The sequence below is a fragment of the Pantherophis guttatus genome, chromosome 1 (genome assembly GCF_059756535.1).
Source record: "Pantherophis guttatus breed Tessera chromosome 1, ASM5975653v1, whole genome shotgun sequence".
Lineage (NCBI taxonomy): Eukaryota > Metazoa > Chordata > Lepidosauria > Squamata > Colubridae > Pantherophis > Pantherophis guttatus.
The window spans coordinates 39,286,036-39,306,438 of record NC_142063.1 but is presented as its reverse complement, the minus strand read 5'-3'; positions in this window follow the sequence as shown (position 1 = coordinate 39,306,438).

The window sequence follows — 20,403 nt, the reverse complement described above, 5'->3', positions numbered from 1 at the left end:
TGTTCTTTTGGAAACAATTGAAAGAGCTTTTCAAAAATGTAGCTTGGAGAATTGTAATGATTTGCTGGCTGAGAAACAGGAGGAATTTAAACAGAGGATTTTGATTTCAGAGGACAAAGATGCTGTCAGTCTGGAAATGGAGGTTGAAACAGACGCTTCCACTCAATTAAAAGAAAAGCAACAAGTAGACTCTTTATTGCAAGTTGACAAACTTTATGGCAACAACTCTCGGCTTTACAGACAAAGGAATGAAATGATTGATTATACAAGCAGGAAGAGTCGAAATGGGGGTCTTAAACCAGAGAAAATGATTTTAAGAAGAGAGCGAGCTTTCAAGACACATCAACCTCAGATCAAAATTCAAAAATTTTCGAAGAGAAGATTAGGGGGAGGAGCAATGCTGAAAGAATTATTGAAGAAGAAGGATTGGAAAAAATATAGAAAGAAGGGAAGAATAGAAGATTAATTCTTTTTGGGGGGAGGATTTTAGTAATAAATTCAAAATTTTAATTAATTGGTATTTTTAAAGGTTATTCTAATTATTCTAAGACAATGATATAAAGGAAGTGTTTTCTTATAATTAGTTTTGGATATAAGAACGATTGCTTTTTAAAAGTTATGGAAGTATTAAAATGGTTAATTGAAAATTTGAAGGATATCTTCCTGCAGGTTTTGAAATTTAATTATGAAATGAATTAAGAATGTTTTATTGATGTATTAAGAGATTTTTAAAATGTTTAATATAAGATTATAGTATCTTAAAAGGTATATGAGACAAAATGTCTAAGGTTTGAAAATGTTCAATTTTATGAAGGATTAAAGAGGATAAATGTTAAATTTAGAATATTATTAGGGAGTAATGCTGAAAAGGAATGGTGTTTGAGGGTGGGGAAATGAAACTTATCTATGATTTTTAATGTTGGTAATATTGTAAAATTATTGGATTATACATCAAGAAAAGGTCTTTATATTTAGGAAGATATAAAAGGGAGGTTGATGAATTTGTAAAAGAGGAGTTAAAGAGTGTGAGGGTATTTTGAACTTTGTAGTTAGTTAGTATATTTTAGCTTATGCTTGTTAAATGTAATACCCTGTTTTTGCCCTGGGAAGTCAGGGGTGGGGGGGTGGGGAGGGAGGGACAAAGGTTGGGTTGGGATAAAAGTGTTGAATAGATAAATGTTCTAATAGAAAAGTAAATGTGGGGGAAATGTAATAATAAATGAAATGATAATGTTAAGTTCCAATAGTTAGAAGATTATAAGAATAAATGTACAATTATGATGATAATGCAGATAGATAGAATAAATCTGAAAAGAAACTGAAAGAAAGTATCCACGATTAGAATACAGGAGTTGCTCAGATATCAAAGGAGGAGAATATTCCACAGCAAAGAAGATAGAAAGGAGAGAGGAGGAGAGGGTAGGAAGAGGCGAGGGAGGGAGAGGAATGGAAGAAAGGAGAGGAGGAAGGGAAGGGGACAGGAGTAGGAGAGAAGGGGAGAAGGGGGAAAAGAAGAGAGAAGTGGGAGAAAAGAAAAGGAAGTAGGATGAGGTAGGAGAGGAGGAAGGAGAAAGTAGGAGAGGAGGGAGGGAAGGGAAAGAAAGGAGGAGAAGAAGAAGGTTTGTTGTGGAATGAGGGAAGAAAGAGAAGAAGAGCAACTCTGAATGTAATTAAAATGCCTTATTTTAATGCTTTCTTTAAGGAAAACATGTATATGTAGGATTTATTATGTATAAGAAAATGTACATTTTCTATTATGTGGGGAGGGGGAAAGGGTGGGGGGAGAAAATTGTTTGTATTTCTTATAAAACTTTTCAATAAAAAAAAAAGAATGCTCCCAGACTGGGAACATGGAAAAGTTGGCAAAGCTTTACATGGGAGAAATTGATTGATTGATTGTGTTCATCCAGTTAATTTCTGGACAAGTCTTTCTAAATTTTGTTTGATATTTTTCTATGTCAAATTTGTGTAAATCAGTAGGATTCAGTTTTGATCTGGATGGTGTATAAATATTATGAACGAATATAAATGCTTTCATATCATCTGAAATATTTTAGCGCAATTTAGACCCAAGGAGCCCACAAAATTAAAATAGGAAAAACAGTTTATTTTAAGTATTTATACCTTGCATTTGTCACAGTCAAAACACTGCTACAAAACTAGAAAAAAAATGACAGATAAAAATAGTTATATCAAGATAGCTGCAGTAGCTGGAAAAATATTTCTCAGCCAGAAGAAATAAATGGCACAGGAAGGAATCAGTGGAAATATAACAATCAAGAAGATTACTTTCTCTAGTTATCATTTACTCACATGCTTAGAATAGAGCATTTCCAAAGACATCTAGCCCATAAGGAGAATGGCATCTTTTGAGACATGTCTTCAGGTGCCCTGGTCTCCAGGAGAATGGCCTGGAGACAAAATATCACAGCATCAATACACTGAATTATGCTCCAGTTATCAGACTTGTTATGCCATTTGGAAATGAAAATTCTAATTAACCAGTTTTGGGAGGTTTTAGACATTTAATCATCCTTGTCTCTTAAATTATCCTTATCCTTTAACTTTATTCCTTCTTCTTCTCCTTCTTGTGCCATATATGTCATCAGATGTTGGCGATCATGTTGGCAATCCTATTTTTGTCAACAGCCGTATGAAAAAGTGCTGCTGAGTTTTGTCCAAACCAGTCCCTTAGGTTTTGAAGCCATGATGTTCTTCTTCTGCCTGGGCTCGTTTGCCTTCAATCTTTCCCTGGAGGATTAAGTGAAGTATGCCATATTTTTCCGGGTGTCGCATCACATGTCCAAAATATTCTAACTTTCGCTTTTTAATGGCTTTGATTATTTCCCTTTGCTTTCCCAGGCTACTTATCACCTCCTCATTTGTGATTTTGTTAACCCATCTTATATGTAACAGTCGTCTGTAAATCCACATTTCAAATGCTTCTAGTTTCTTCAAGTGGTTTTCTGTCAGAGACCAACTCTCTACTTCTTTATTCCTTAATCAACAGAAATATTGGATGCCTAATTAAAATTGAATATATTTATTGTATTTCAATATTTGATTTACCCTTTTCCTTAAAAGTGTGGCTTCTTATATTACATTACTGTTAATCCCATTTTACAGAATAGAACCGAAAGATTTCCTTAACTCAAGCTAAGGAAAATTATGAGTCTATACAGCAGGTATATAATTTTGTGAACCGTGCATTATTTTCTTATACTCCTTTCACCCATAACTTGCAACTTATTGTACTTCGATAAAGGCATTGTTGCCATTAATTTGTGTGTGAATGCTTAATTTAGGATTTGCAGTACAATTACCAAAGAACAAGAACATTAGTAGAGATGCCAGGAAAGCAACAAACTGCAACAAACATTGAAAGTTTATTAAGAAATTGACTCTGAATATACTCACATTACCAGGGAGCCTGCCTTTAATCTACTAGGTGAGCCCAAACAGCAAGGATGGTCTCTGGAATAGGACTCAAAAAGGAGCTACTTTCGTTGGACAAGTTTTATAACCCTGTAACTGCACTTTCCCTCTGCACACCCAGGAGAATTAGATAAGAGCTATGGTGGCACAGTGGTTAGAATGCAGTATTGCAGGGTAACTCTGCCCACAGCCAGGAGTTTGATTTTGACTGGCTCAAGTTTGACTCAGCCTTCGACTCTTCCAGGGTCAGTAAAATGAGGACCCAGATTGCTGGGGGCAATATGCAGACACTGTAAACCACTCAGAGAATGCTGTGAAGCACTATGGAGCAGTACATAAGTAAGGTTGCCAGGTGTCCACTATTTGAGCGGACAGTCCGCTTTTTTCACATTATGTTCACTATTTTTTTTTCACAAAATAGTGGACATTTTTTTTATTCAAAAGCTTTATGATTGTATATTTTTTAATATTTCTCAACGTTGTACTGAAATTAAAGAATTATTCCTTAAACACAAAGAATTGATCAAAGCTGCACAGTCAAATAAAAAATACATACGACAGCAAAGTAAAATGTAATTTAATATTTTACATATTATTATAATATATTTGATGTTTTGAATTTTAAGTAAAGTTTTGAAGTGATTATTTTAATACGTGTTAAAATGTTTGTAAGAAAATATATAATTTAATTGTAAATTTTTTTTTAAATTTTTTTACTACTTAACCCCCCCCCTCCCCGCTTGTCCGCTATTTTTTGGAAGCAGACCTGGCAACCCTATACATAAGTCTAAATGCTATTGCTAAGGTAAAGGTAAAGGTTCCCCTCGCACATATGTGCTAGTCATTCCCGACTCTAGGGGGCGGTGCTCATCTCTGTTTCAAAGCCGAAGAGCCAGCGCTGTCCAAAGACCTCTCCGTGGTCATGTGGCCTGCATGACTAAACGCCAAAGGCGCACAGAACGCTGTTACCTTCCCACCAAAGGTGGTCCCTATTTTTCTACTTGCATTTTTTACGTGCTTTCGAACTGCTAGGTTGGCAGAAGCTGGGACAAGTAACAGGCATTCACTCTGTTACATGCCACTAAGGATTCGAACTGCTGAACTGCTGACCTTTCGATTGACAAACTCAGCGTCTTAGCCACTAAGCCACCGTGTCCCTCTCAAATGCTATTGCTATTGCTATATTAATGAGGATTAAATGTCTAACAGGCTGAGTGCATGCTACAACACTGGGTGCCTGCTATAACAAAAGAGGGAAATAATTATCTGACTGGAGTTAGACTAGAGTTTCATAACCTTAGGAACTTTCAGATATAGGGACTTCAATTCTCAGAATTCCCCAGCCAGTAAGGCTAGGAAATTCTGGGAGTCGAAGTCCACAAAGTTGCTAAGGTTGAGAAACACGGGGTTAGAGTAAAAAGTTAGTTATCACACAAGTTGTAAAGTAGATGGGAAGAGCTTGCTTGTCCAAGCATCCTCTCTTCCAACACTTCCAAGTGTTAATTGAAAAATGCAAGTCAATCTCAGGACAGGCAGAGTGTTTCTGCTGTATTTGCACTGTTTGTACTTTAAGACTCTTTAAAAAAAAAAAAAAGCAGAATTGGAACTGGCTTGGAGAGGGGATGGGATTTTGATCTCAGATAAATTTCCCTTGCAAAAAAATAACACCAAACACGTTGGGAGCCTGTACATTAGATAATCTGAAATGGTGTCATTATCTGAGTAAAGTAAGTAATTTGGCCTGATAATTTGAAAAATAAGGCAAGACCTAGGAATGAATTTAAGGTGGATATGCCAGTTCAGATCCAGTCACACAAAAGAGAAGATAAGAGAAAGGTATCTTCCCCCGCAGATCAGAGACAGTGAAGAGGATGCAATTTTCTGTTTTTGAATGGTTTCATGTCAGGGCTGTTTGAGATTCACTCTTTTATAATTAGCCAAAGGTTTTCAGTGGGTGCAGATTTTGACTGGCCTTCTCAGGAAACGCTATTTGCAATGATTGTGTCCTCTCTGGTCTCTTGTATGATTAATTGGTTCATATCCTGAACCACACAAAGCAGCCAGTATTATGTAGGGGATGAGAATGCCTTAGACTGGAACAAGGTCAGTGATTCATACATTGCAAAACTGTATCTTGTCATAGTAATGGATCTGAGGGTCTACTGGTGAGCAATGCAATACAGTTCCCAGTATGATTTATGTCTATAGAAGCAGACTCAGGGCCCAGGAAAAAAAAAATGAAGCCAAATATTTATTCTGTTGAAAATCTTCTAACTTTTGGACTCCAACCTACAGTCTATTACAGGAGTCAGGCCTCTTAGCTCATTCCTATGTCATCCAAATCCACTTTATCTTTTTATTCTTCTATTCGTTTTTAGTACACAAAAGGAAAAATGGATTTTTAAAAATGCCATCCACTTGCATTCTGGAGAGCCTGATATACTTGGAAGCTAACCATGGTTGCTTGATGAAAGGAACAACTAGGAAGTTCAAATGAAACACAACATACCCCAATATATATCCAAAGATCAGTCTTTCCAAATGCCACACTGGCTGGGAATTTCCTGAGTTGTAGTCCGGATGCATTTGTGAGGTTCCAGAGCAGGGAAGGCCAAGAGTACAGTACCAGAAATCACCAGACAAATGATTCTTGTTTCCATTCACAGGGCATTGGAGGTCCATTCTCTTATCCAGTGGTTCCAGGATGTGTTATACTTGGTTTTGTTGTGACCCAGGCCCAAGTAAGTAGTAGGAAAATCAGTCAGTGAAAAAACAAACAAACTTTATTCGAACAGCTGAGAATTACTTCATTCCCAGTGGCGTTCAACTAAATTAAAGCAAATTCCTCCCAACACAAATTCCTCAGTCCTATCTCAAATCTTGGTCCAATTAGGCAAAGTGCCAAAGGCCTTTCTTGGCAAACATTCAGAAGTTACAGATAAAAATAAATACAAGACGTAGACGAAGAAGAAGACGAAGCTACCAACGTTGTTTTCTGGCAAAGCCCAAATGCTGTTGCTGGTCTGTTTTAAGCCTTATGGGAGGGGCCAATCATCTCTTGGCCCTACTCCCAAGTTGTCCTCTTTGCTTGAGCTGCTCTTGCCTTCTGGCAGCTCTTCTCATGCATGTGTTAGGAACAGGCTCCTCCTGTTCCTCTGCCTCACTTCTATTAGTCTCTGGAGGCTCTGGAGTCTGCACCTCACTCCCCGATGGCCCTGGCCCCATCTCTGCCTCTGACACAAAGCCCTCATCCGGGCCTTCCCCAGCCTCCAGGACTGGCCCATGTTCTTCCTCAGCCTCATCGCTGTCCGACTCTGTCAGAATTCGAGGATCTCGCCCAATAATTACTCAGAGTCTGTTGTGATGATAAATTTCATTTATTCATATCTACTCTCTTGCAGGAGATGTAGAAGAAGAACCAAGAATCAGGGAGGATTCAATATATATACAGAGGAGGAATGGTCAGAGGTAAGTAGGAGTGGTTTTGGGGGTGATGTAGACAAAATGGGAGGTAACCATAATTATGTACATAGGCAAATATATTAGGCATTTACATATGTAACAGACTCTGCTGCCAGCTCCGCAGGCTGCTGGCGGACCACAACAGGTTTTGGCTTAGCATATAATATGAAACAAGCCACTGTGGTTAACAAATCATGGTCAATAACTTGATACAATATGCAACCCTGCTCGGATTGGAGTATATTTATCTAATTATACTTAACACAGGCCTGGGTGTGCAATGTGTAAACCCAGTCTGTGGCTGGGTTTGCACAGCATGTCTAATCAGGTCAGTTTGCATGAAATGTAAAGGCAGGGAATGAATACATTTAGTATCCAAGTGAAATATGTTATATAAGCGCAGTCATTTTATGCTGAAGATTCTTTATTAACTGATTGTCAAACAGTTTTGGGTATTATAACACTGATATCCATCCCGAAGGATTTCATAATGTTCTGACCGATTTTATACATTGAACTAAGCCAAAATATTTCATGTTTACAACTTGTTGAATTTTCTGTAATTGACTGATTCTCACAACACACTAAACTATAACCTAACAAACTATATTATGGATTAATGAGATATGTAAATATAAGAAAGGAAGAAAGAACATGGACCTATTGTTTCAGAGCCTGGGAGAGACTGGAAAGTGGAGGAAGAACAAATAATTTCTTAATTTAAGATAAATCCATGGATCTTTTATGCTTTACAAATTAGACTTCAAATTAGAGTCCCAAGGACACTGATTTCTTGTCTGCATTGGGATCTCTAATACAGCATTAATGTCCTGACACCATAGGAAGAATTACAGAAAAAAATATTTAATAGCTTAGGAGGCCCCATTATCATGCAGTTCACGTACCAGCTTGTAATTCATAAATTATGAGTCTGCCCAAGCTACTAATTCATGGTTGTGATTATTTAAAGGTGGCCTTTTTTTTTGGGAAACTCACTTTCTAGATTTACAGTTTTTCAGCTGAAATTTCAGTTTTCCCAACGAAACCAGGCAGAGTGCATTGCTGGGTGTGTAGTGAGGGTGTGGGTGGGTTTCAGACAGTAATATATAATAATAATAAGATGTACCAAAAAAACCCCCCAATAATGGCAATAATAATAGCAAAACAGTAAGAATGGTGATTATTTCTACATTGTAAATAGGGTTTTTCAGAGTTAGCCAACTGTATTTGCCAACTAGTTTTAGAATGCCAAAAAAGTTTGTATGGCTTGGTGGGCATGGTGAAACATTTTTTTTTTCAGCTGCATCCGGAGTTTAGGGATGAAAAACATCCCTTTTTTCAGTTTCCCCTACATTAAAAAAATAATATTGTGAGCAGAAAGACAATGCAGCAGGATTAGTTAAAATCTCTCACCCTGTTGTGACTTTTACTGTCAAGGAATATGTCTGAGGTACCTTCCCCTTCCCATTTACATGTAATCTTAAATGCTATATTTAATGTATATAGCATGTATATCTGTACAGGTGACATGTATCTCTGTCATCTGTACAGATAATCAGTTATTAGAAGTCATTTTAGGAGATGCCATTTCCCCAACTTCTTCTAAATTCCACCTTCACCTTCCAGATGTTGCTGAATTACAATTCCCAACAACCTTAGCCAGCATAGTTAATGGAAAGATGATGGAAACTGTGCCCCAACATCTGGAGAGCTACAAGACCTTGTTGTTCCTCAGCTGTCCTTAATTCTCTCCTTGAATACTCAGGAGTAAACTCCTTGGGAGGCATTTCCTTTGATGTTGATAGTTCTACCCAGAAGTGTTATTTAGAGCAGGGGTCTTCAACCTTGGCAACTTTAAGACTTGTGGACTTTAATTCCCAGAATTCCTCAACCAGCAAGGCCTGAGCAAAGGTGGCTGAGGAATTCTGGGAGTTAACAAATATAACAGATTAACAGAGTTGGAAGGGACCTTATAGCTCATCTAGTCTAATCCCCTCCTCAAGCAGGAGACCCTACACCATTTCCGACAAATGGCAGTCCAATCTTTTCCTGAAAGTCTCAAGTGATAAAGCTCCCATAACTTCCGAAGGCAAACTGTTCCATTGGCTGATTGGTCTCACTGTCAGAAGGTTCCTCCTCATTTCTAGGTTGAATCTCTCCTTGGTCAGTTTCCATCCATTATTCCTTGTCTGGCCTTCAGATGCTTTGGAAAACAGCTTGACTCCCTTCCTCCTCTCTATGGTAGCCCCTCAAGTATTGGAACATGGCTATCATGTCTCCCCTGGTCCTTCTCTTCACTAGACTAGCCATGCCAAGTTCCTGTAACCATTCTTCATATGTTTTAGTCTCCAGTCCCCTAATCATCCTGGTTGCTCTCCTCTGCACTTTTTCTAGAGTCTCAACATCTTTTTTATAGAGTTAAAGTCCGGAAGTCTTAAAGTTGCCAAGGTTGGAGACCCCTGATTTAGAGAACCCAATAATGTGACTGTACAGTTGATGTGAGACATCTTAAAACAGTTCTGCTTCTCCAGAAATGGTCGTGTACACCTATGCTCATATAAAGGCTAATATTATTGTCAAAGCCCTGCTTGGTTAGTTTCAAAGGGAATAAGTGGAGAAAAAAGAGGAGTCATTAGAGATGCCAAATGATTGCAACGTGCTTTGAAATACTGCAGGGAACTCATCAAAGCTAGCTATAAATACCCTTCAAAATTACCATAAACTGTCTGCAGCTGTAGCAGAGAAATCGCGGCAAATGGTCACTCATCCACTCAGGCTAAATCCCAACTTCTCCCTCTCCGAGGGGAAAGCTTCATATTGCTGGGTTTGCAGAACGCATTGGCCCCAATGTCATTTGGTTGATGTGTGTTTAGTTTATTCGGTTATGCTAAATGTTACATGCCACATACTTTTCATGACTTAAGGTAATATAAATCACGAAGAATACAATGAAATGTCCTTAAAATTCAAATCAGCATAGCCTAAAGGATACACGACATATCCCCACTGTAAAAATTACTAAGGCTGCCCAGTCACAGTTGGCATCCACGCATCCTGCAAAACAAAGTGCCTCAGGAGGCAAAGCATTTCAAGGTTCGTGACCAACTGCAGAAGAATGATGTTGATCCTCTGACCCCTTTATTTCATGTGAGATGGGGACTCTCAGAATCCCCATCCTAGAACAGAGCAGAAAGTACATTAAAACTTTGATGGGAGACATAGGATTCGAGCCGGGGTGAAATGCTACCAGTTTGCACCGGTTTGGGTGACCTGGTAGCGGCGTCAGCACGAAGCTCCGCCCACCACCCAGACATCGTTACTTCCTGGTTTTAACCTTCCTGTTCTTGACCCTCTGCGCATGCGCAGAAATCTTTGCGAATGCGCAGAGGGTCCAAAATCACATGTGACATGTGCATGCACTTCCGAACCGGTGGGGAAGGTAAGTAGATTTCACCCCTGATTCAAGCTATGTGGGACTGAAGAGACTGGACAGCCACTTGTCAGACATGGTATAGGCTGCAGGGGTGTCGATGGTGACATGCACCCCAGCTCCGCAAATGGGGAAAATGTCGTGAAACATCACGTGACAGCAACGTGACACACCAAGTTTGACCCCCGTGGTATAGGGTCTCCAGCTTGAGCAGGGGGTTGGACTAGATGACCTATAAGACCCCTTCCAACTCTGTTATTCTGTTCTACTGTGTGTTTTCTAAGTCTAACCAAAAGATAATAAAGGCACAACTGCTGACCTACAAAGGGCTGTAATTAGGACACCAGCCAAACACTGTCCCGGCCCTGGTTTTGATTTGTTGCTCCAATTCAGAGGTGGGTTTCAGCAGGTTCTGACCAGTTCTGGAGAACCGGTAGCAGAAATTTTAAGTAGTTTGGAGAACCGGTAGTAAAAATTCTGACAGGCCCCGCTCCCATCTATTCTCTGCCTCCCAAGTCCTAGCTGATTGGGAGGAAATGGGGATTTTGCAGTAACCTTCCCCTGGAGTGGGGTGGGAATGGAGATTTTACAGTATCCTTCCCCTGCCATGCCCACCAAGCCATGCCAAGCCCACCAAGCCACACCCACAGAACCGGTAGTAAAAAAATTTGAAACCCACCACTGCTCCAACTGGCTGAGAATCCAAGAGGACTGCCCACCTCCAAATGCAAACTTGTTCCTTCAGGGAAAATGCAGCTCCATCCAGAAAGCTTCAGAATTAAGCCAAAACAATCTCCAACAAATAACAACTCTGCGTTCCAGATATTTAATCTGAACTTGTTAAAATCAAAAAAAAAAAAAGCTTTACTGAGTAAACTATAATTTAGCCATTGTGGTATCATGTTGGGTTGGGGATGGAACTCACCCTCAGCCATGGAAACTCATTGAGCCAGTTTCTCTTTCTTAACCCAATTTACTTCACAGGGATATTGGGATAAAATTGGAGATCCCTATGTAACCCAGTCTGAGCCTTGGAGCAATGGGGGACAGAAATCAACAAATAATAGTTATCTAGAAGGAGAATAAGCCTGTTCCCTATTATCCTAAAGCAATGTTTCTCAACCTTGGCCATTTGAAGATGTGTGGACTTCAATTCTAGATTGAAGAATCTAGAATTCTGGGGTGGAGATGTACAAAGCTGTACATCTCCACCCCAGGCCATCCCAACGATGCCTTGGAAGTGATGTCCCAGTGCCTGGAGGCCGTGCGGGTCTGGATGGGGAGAAACAGGCTTCGACTCAACCATTCCAAGACCGAGTGGCTGTGGCTGCCAGTGTCCCGGTATAGCCAGCTGGCGCCATCGCTGGTTATTGGGGGCGAATCATTGGCCCCCACGGAAGGGGCCCGCAACTTGGGCGTCCTCCTGGACGCATGGCTGTCTTTAGAAGAGCATATGACGGCTGTGGCCAGGGGGGCTTTCTATCAGGTCCGCCTGATACGCCAGTTGCGCCCCTTTCTGGATCAGGACTCCCTATGCACGATCACTCAAGAACTCATCACTTCTCGTCTGGACTATTGTAACGCTCTCTACATGGGGCTCCCCTTGGGGTGCACCTGGAGGCTCCAACTGGTGCAGAATGTGGCTGCGCAGGGGATTATGGGAGCGACGGGGCGCTCCTATGTGACTCCTCTCCTGCGCGAGCTGCATTGGCTTCCAGTGGACTTCCGGGTGCGCTTCAAGGTGTTGGTGATCACCTTTAAAGCGCTCCATGGCTTAGGGCCGGGGTACTTATGGGACCGCCTTCTGCCACCAATTGCCTCCCACCGGCCAGTTCACTCCCACAGAGAGGGCCTCGTCAGGGTGCCGTCGGCCAGACAATGCTGGCAGGCGACCCCCCAGGGGGAGAGCCTTCTCTGTGGTGGCACCTACCCTCTGGAGCAATCTACCCCCAGAGATACGAGTGATCCCAGACCTCCGGACTTTTCATCGGGCCCTTAAAACCTACTTTTTTCAGTTAGCCGGGCTGTCCTGATTTTATGGTTGGTTTTAAAAATTTGATATTGATTTTAATTGAAATGTTTTAAATTATGGGCCAAACTTTATTTAATTATTTTAAATCTATTTTAACTTTTGTGTACAAATGTTTTATTTTGGCTGTTCACCGCCCTGAGTCCGAAAGGAGAAAGGCGGTATAGAAATCTGAAAACTAACTAACTAACTAACTAACTAAATAAATAAATTCTGAGAATTCCCCAGTCAGCCATTTATGGTGGAAACACTCCCTAAAAAAGGTGTTGAATATGCATCAATTCCATAAATGGCAAGCACTTCCAGAGTTGTATTTAGCTGGTCTTGGTTCTCTTTGCAATACTTTTATGTACTTACACGCATATACAATATGGACAGCTGGAGATATATCGCTAGCGAACAATTAATGCTTTACGTCAGATCCCTTCAAGTTGTCTTTAATCTCCTTGAATCTAGCTTTGTCCCTTTCCTTTTAAAATTTATTTTAAGTTTTATTTTCACTCTTACACAAAGGGATTCAGTTCTCTACCTCAATCAGTAGGCACCAGTGAAGAATGTGGTTGATGGGTAATGGCTCCCATTAAGACAGATTTTTCTCTGCAAGTGCAACCAGTTCAGGATATGGCCATGTGAATTACTCTGCCCACCACTGCAAGTGGATTCCCAATAAAGGGGACTAGAAGAGTGTCTCACATATGTTGCTCTGCCAACAAGTAAAGATTGTTTATTCAGATGCTTTTTTTTAAAAAAAAAAAGTGGTCTTAATTTATTGCTGATTGAGTTTTTAATCAGGTGGTTGGCTTTCCTTTCCTTTTACTGATGCATTTTAAAGGATGAGTCTTTTCTCTGTTGTTTGCTTTGGTCACTAGCACTATATATTATTTTTTGGTGAATGGTTGTATTTAATAATAAATAGATTGATAAAATAAATTAACAAGAACTGCTTAACAGGGAGGGAGAACAGAAGTAGCCAAAAATGACCATTATCTTAATTTTCTTGGGAATTCACTATGTTCTTCTAGAACAGGGGTCTGCAACCTTAAACACTCAAAGAGCCATTTGGACCCGTTTCCCACAGAAAAGAAAACACCGGGAGCCACAAAATCTGGGTGGGCATGGCCAACTCAACATCACTCACTCCCACCCAGTCACATGACCCCCTAGCCATGCCTACCCAGCTGGTCATTAGGGCAGAGAACGGTTATTAAAAAACACTGGGAAACTACAAAAACCCTTTGACATCTCTCTCTCTCTCTCTATGTCTCTCTGTCTCCCTCCCTTTCTCTCTATGTCCCCCTCTCTCCCCCCTCTCTGTATCTCTCTGTGTGTCTCTCTATGTCTCTCTCTCTTTCTTCCCCTCTCTCCCCCCTCTCTGTATCTCTCTGTCTTTGTGTCTCTCTGTGTCTGTGTCTCTCTCCCCTCTGTCCCCCCTCTATATCTTTCTCTATGTTTCCATCTCCTCCTCCCCCATTGTGAAGTGCATTAAATTTCACTGTGCTGCACAAGGTGCTGCAAGAAGCAGCAAGAGCAAATGTATGCAACGAAGGCATGCAAAGGCAAGTGCAGGGGCACTTCGCCCCCACACTAAGGCTCCGGCCATCACCATCACCATGACAGGGCCACAGCTCTTTCATCCCTCTGCCGCGACAGGGTAACAGGGAGCCGCAGCAAAATGATGAAAGAACCGCGTGAGGCTCTGGAGCTGCGGGTAGCTGATACCCATTCTAGAACAATTCTCCAGATGTTTGAGGAGCCTAAAATCCCCAGAATTTTCTATATTTGGAATAAATAATTGATGGGGAACTATTTATTTATGTATATGGATGCCCACCTTATAGCAATACAGGGAGTCCTTGACTTAACAACAGTTCATTTAGTGACCCTTTGAAGTTACAACAGCACTGAAAAAAGTGACTTATGACCATTTTTCACACTTATGACCATTGCAGCATCCCCATGGTCATGTGATTAAAATTCAGACACTTGGCAATTGACTCATATTTATGATGGTTGAAGTGTCATGTAATTACCTTTTGCAACCTTCTGACAAGCAAAGTCAATTAATCAATCAGAATAGAGCTGGAAGAGCCATTTTCCTCCTTTTGTCCTCAGCTATAAAAATATATCAGTGCTGGTTGTAATACAAACAGGGAGGAATCCCTGAATGGCCCAGGTACTTTTGCATATGTTACTGATAATGTTATTACAAAGTGAAAAGAAGCAAGTCAGTAAGAAATAACCAAGAAACACACACACACACACATAAATGCCATACTATATTACTTTGTGGAATTACATCTAGACTTTGCTTTAGAAACCTCATTCCAACCCTATCAATCACACTTAATAATGAAAAATATACTTTAATCAATCAATCAGAATAGAGCTGGAAGGGACCTTGGAGGTCTTCTAGTCCAGCCTCCTGCTCAAGCAGGAGATCTTATACCATTTCAGGCAAGTGACTGTCCAGTCTCTTCTTAAAAACCTCCAGTGATGAAGCACCCACGATGTCAGCGTTTCGACGCTGGCATAGAGAGCAGAGGAGAGAGATAAGTTCTGAACTTTTGCCTGCTAAATCCCTTTGAAGTCGGGTTGTTGTGGAAACGAAGGGGGGAGACATTCCTGGGAAATGACGAGACAAGAAGTCTGAAGAATGACTTGGAAGATAGCCAATGAGAAGCAGAGGTTTGGGGATCGGAAAGGGAGGGATTGGGGGGCAAAAGGTCAGTCTTGTCCACATCGAGTCATGATCCGGTGGCTGTGCTCAATTAAAGAAAAGATTTCCTTAAAGATTGGCAGTTTGGAAATTCATTTATTTTGAGATAGCATCGAAGTCTGACACACAACTTCTGAAGGCAGGCTGTTCCACTGGTTAATTGTCCTGACTGTTAGGAAGTTTCTCCTTAATTCCAGGTTGCTTCTTTCCTTGATTAGCTTCCATCCATTTTTTCTTGTCCTGTCCTCGGGTTCTTTGGAAAATAAATTGACACCCTCCTCTTTGTGGCAGCCTCTCAAATACTGGAATACTGCTATCATGTCATTCCCCCCCACACCCAGTCCTTCTTTTCTCTAGACTGGCCATACCCAAATGCTGCAACAGTTCTTCATATGTTTCTGTCTCCAGGCCTTTAATATTTTAGTTGCTCTTTTTTGCACTTTCCCTCCCAAAGCCTCAACATCTTCTTTGTAATGTGATGACCAAAACTGGATGCAGTATTCTAGGTGTGGCCTTACTAAGGCTTTATAAAGTACTAATACTTCACATGATTTTGATTCAATGGGGAAGCCAGATTTGCTTAACAACTGAGTTACTAATTTAACAACTGCAATGATTCACTTAACAACTGTGGCAAGGAAGGTAATAAAATGGGGCAAAATTCACTTACCAGCTATCTTGCTTAACCACAGAAATTTGGGGCTCAGTTCTGGTCAGAAGTCAAGAACTACCTGTAACTCTGGAAGGCTCACAAAAACAGCAGTAAAAGTATGAAACAGAACAATAAAAGCAAATAAGAAAACAACTAGCAATCTCAGAACAACCCACCCCATACTCTTACTGTTTTTACTTTGCTGCTGCCTCACCCTAGTCCAATACCCGGGGAAGACCCAATTTCTCAACACCTTCCCGAAGGCTAGGAAGTGGGTTGCTGGATTTTGGGAGGCTAGTGTTCCACAGGACAGTTAACTTTGTCCACAATCTGGATTTTAATCCCAATGGGCTCAAGGTTGACTCAGTCTTCCAAGGTTGGTAAAATGAGGACCCAGATTGTTGGGGGCAATATGCTGACTCTGTAAACTGCTCAGAGAGTGCTATAAAAGCAACATGAAAAACAGAGGTGGGATTCACTTACCTTCCCGACTGGTTTGCAAATGTGAGTGCACGTGCACGGCCTTCTGCGTATGTGCAGTAGTCACGCATTACGTCCAGGTGGGTGGGCGGAGCATCCTGCAGTCGCCGCTACCAGTTCGTGCGATATGGAGAGAACCAGCTGAATCCCGCCACTGATGGAAAAGTACTGTATTTTTCGGAGTATAAGATGCACCGGAATATAAAATGCAGCTTAGTTTTTGGGGAGGAAAATAGGGAAAAAAAATCTGCCTCTCAGGTCTTCATCTGGCTAGTGTCCTTAGTCTGGTCAGCTTCAGCACATTAGTTTGCTGGTGTTGAGTGTGCGCACACACTTTTTATCCCCTACTTGGGGATAAAAAACAACTTCTTAAGCACAACTGAGAGGGAGCAGCAATGAGAAAAGCAGGAAAAGCACAGAAATCGCTTAAGTTGCCTTGTTAGGGCTGAAAAAAAGCTTCTAAAACACAGCTGAGAGTTGGAGGGAGTGTTGTGGCTCCGTTACCTGAGCCTGTGTCATCGGCAGGAGAGGACTCCGAGAGTGAAGGAGAGGAGTTGGCAAGGCCTCCCTCTCCACGACCCTCCTCTTTGGCAATGCCTTCGGTGTCCGCCGAAGGGCAAGAGATAGGGCCGGGGCCAAGCACATCCACGCAGCCACAGATGGACAGTGATGAGGGTAATGAGTCTTGGCTGGATCCACGCCAGCGTCGCAGAGATAAGCGCACGCAACAGAAGAAAAGGCGTGCCCAAGATTAGGCTGAGTCACTGGACCACACCCCACAAGGTATAAAAGGGAGTGTGGTGGCCAGTCAAACCTTGTGATGAACAAAGCTGAAAGCTTCCACGCCATTCTGCATTGCCGGACTTTTGTTATAGACTTTACTGGATTATCTCTGGACTTGATTGACTCTGTAATTATTGAGCTGTTTCTTTTGATGTACCAGAAGTGGGGAGAAGTTATCTCTCCTCTTCGTAAGTAATAACTCTCGGCAGGCAGCCACTAGGTTGTTGCCAAGTTCCGTTATCATAAGGAAAAGGATTTTGCTGGCTGGTTTGGTCTTTAACTCTTGAACATCTGTTGGTGTGTGCGCGTGTGGGACGGAGACAGAACAGGGAGCAGGCAAAGCTCTCAGAAGATCGCTTCACTCGCTAGCACCTTGTTAGGGCTGAAAAAAAGCTAAAGCACAGCTTAGAGTCGGAGGAAACAAGCAAAGCCTGAAGAAGATTGCTTCACTCACTAGTGCCTCGATAGGGCTGAAAAATAAAGCTTCGAAAAAGCTACATTCAGAGTATAAGACGCACCCAAATTTTCAGCCTCTTTAAGGGGGGGGATGTGCGTCTTATACACCAGAAAATACAGTATATAAGTCTAGTGCTATTGCTATGGAGAAGGCTTACTACCTGAAGCACACTCACCATTTCCCACCTGGTGGAATTGCAGGTATCCTTAGAAAGAGTTGGCTCTAAAAATATGGGAGTTGTAATCCCAGGATATCTTAGAGAAAAAATATTGTCCTTTGACTGTTTAGGTAATGAGCATTGCTTGGAGCAAGGAAGATTATGAGTAACAAGAAACTAATAAATTCAGGTTGAATATTAAAACATGCCCTTGACTGTTAATGTCATTTGTTCAGATGGGTAGTTGCAAGAGAATATCTAGTATAATGCATGCACCCAAATCCAAACCTAACACCAGTGGTGGGTTGCTACCAGTTTGCCCCAGATTGGGGCGGCGTCGGGAGGCTCCACCCTTCCGGACGCTTCTGCGTATGCGCAGAAGCATCGTGTGTGCACATGTGTGCGTGCGCCCATGAGCGAATCAGTAGCAACGGGATTTGCAACCCACTACTGCCTAACACCCAAACGTTAACCACAACTAGTGAAATTATTAGCCTTCAAAGGCCTAGCTCAAGGCTTGTCTTCTAAGTGGGGGACAGTTAGAACTCATAGGAATGCCTTGCACGGCTATAGAATGACTGCTACATAATCGATCTCATGCATTTTTATTCAGAAATAAGTTCTGCTGTGTCAACTAGACTTAAATCTCTGGTAAATGTGCTTAGAAATATATTTACAGTGCTTTTTAAAAGGAGCAGGAACAATTAGATCGGTTGCTGAAACATGAAGAACATAAAATCCAAGTTTTCTAGCTAAAGAAACACCTACAACCTGTAGGTCTCATGTGGGCTGTACTCTACTTTTGCTGCTCCTGCTAAAAATGCTTTTTAAAACAAAATGCGATGCCATTTTTAAAAACCAAACACATGTTGTACGCACAGAAAACAGATGTGCTAAGCTTGAAAGAACTTCTCCAGAACCTTTCCCATCCATCCATGCCCGGTGAACCACCTTATCACTATGATTCCTGTGGCCTTCAGAGGCTGGGACGAAAAGTAAAAAATTAAACTTTAACTGAAAAAATTAAAATTGCCCAACCCTGGCAGACAGCATTAGACTAAGACCTGGCAAATACGTTTTGATATTTCTGTAGAGGATTCCACAGAAGATTCAAATGAGACAAACAGGAAGCCTGCTTACAGTAAGGTTATAGGTTCTTCCGTAAATTCTTCAAATTCCTGGAATAAATCCAAAGTGAAGTGCAGGTGTAAATACAGTTCATCTGTCCCTTATTTATACTGCAATTAACATAGTTGGATTCGTGCAACCATCTATTTATAGAGCTATTTTTTTAAGAACTATGTCCAATGTCCTTGAGAATACCAGCTCAGCACTTTTGTGATACTTATGCATTTTTTCAGCCAGCATTAAGTAAGAGTGGTTTATTAGTTATACTTAGATGGACTGGGCCCAACTACTGAAGGAACTTTCCAAGGTACAAGTGAATAATAATGTTTTGGATGTTATTTATTTAACAGGGAAAATGCAACAAAGAAGATTAATGACCCTTTTATTGAAATCTACTGCAATTTTTTTTCCAAAGGGCTGAAGTCCCTTTGTTTCATTTCAGAAGCTCGATAAAAATGTGAAGAAAGTGAGGGAAAACTCTCCCTCCACATATATTTCTTGGACACCCAATAAAACCAACTGACACAAGATTCAACAGAGATGGAAATGAAGGATTTCTTTACAGTATTCAGTGCATCATATGCTTATGGATTTTACAAAAAATGATGATGAATACCAGCTTAATAGCTTCCAGAGGGAGTTAGGGTTGAGAAGCTGAAAGTCATAGGAGAATATCCTGCTGTTTTATTAAATGAAAGCTAATTGGAAAAGAGCCCAACAGAAGACAAGGTTACTAGATATCGTAGTATCATCAATAATGATCCAAAGGTGCTTTTTCAAGACACAACTGAACTTTCTGGTTTTTCTTTGAAGACGATTCGTTCTCATCCAAGAATCTTCTTCAACTCTTGCTGGATGGTGGGAATGGAAGGATTTATACTCCTTGCAGACAGCTGGTCATTTGCATTCTTTTAGTGAATCATGAAGGCTTCCTGGAGGTTTATCTGTGTCATCTTGAAAAAGCACTTTTGGGACAACCATGACCTGGATGACTGAGAATCTCCATAGACATTTAGTGATACAAAGATAAGTTTACAAGAACCCAAAGAAGCAGTTCCTAATAGAGAATCTGGTTAAATTATGTCCATCAGTTCATCAAGTAATGGCAGTAACTGAAAAACAACATGCAGAAAATAAAATCGTCTTACAGTGAGATGCGTAGCAAACAAATTCAATAATTAATTAAAATAAAAATGAAAACACATTTCTGAGAATGCAGAAAATTCTTTTCAGATCCATCACCTAGGACAAGGGTGTCAAACTCAAGACCTGCAGGCTGGATCCAACCTGCAGGGTGCTTAGATCTGGCCCATGGGGCCACCCTGGAAACAGTGAAAGACTGGCTCACAGTGCCTTTTCCAGCGTAAACTGAGGCCCTCCCAAGCTCCGTTTTATCTGGCAGAGGGTTGCAGGAGCCTGTTGCAGCCAAAAACGAAGCTCGCAAAGGCTGCGCATGGCCCAAGCTCCGTTTTCGCTGGCAGAGATTTGCAGGCCATCCCAGCCAAAAATGTAGATCAGGAGTCCACTTTCACTGGCAGAGCACTTGGGCCACCACAGGCACCCCCGACATGAGTGATGTCAATCTGGCCATGCCCACCCTGGTCATGGCCACCCCAGCCCCCCAAGGTCAAACACAACCCTGATGCGGCCCTCAATAAAATCGAGTTGGACACC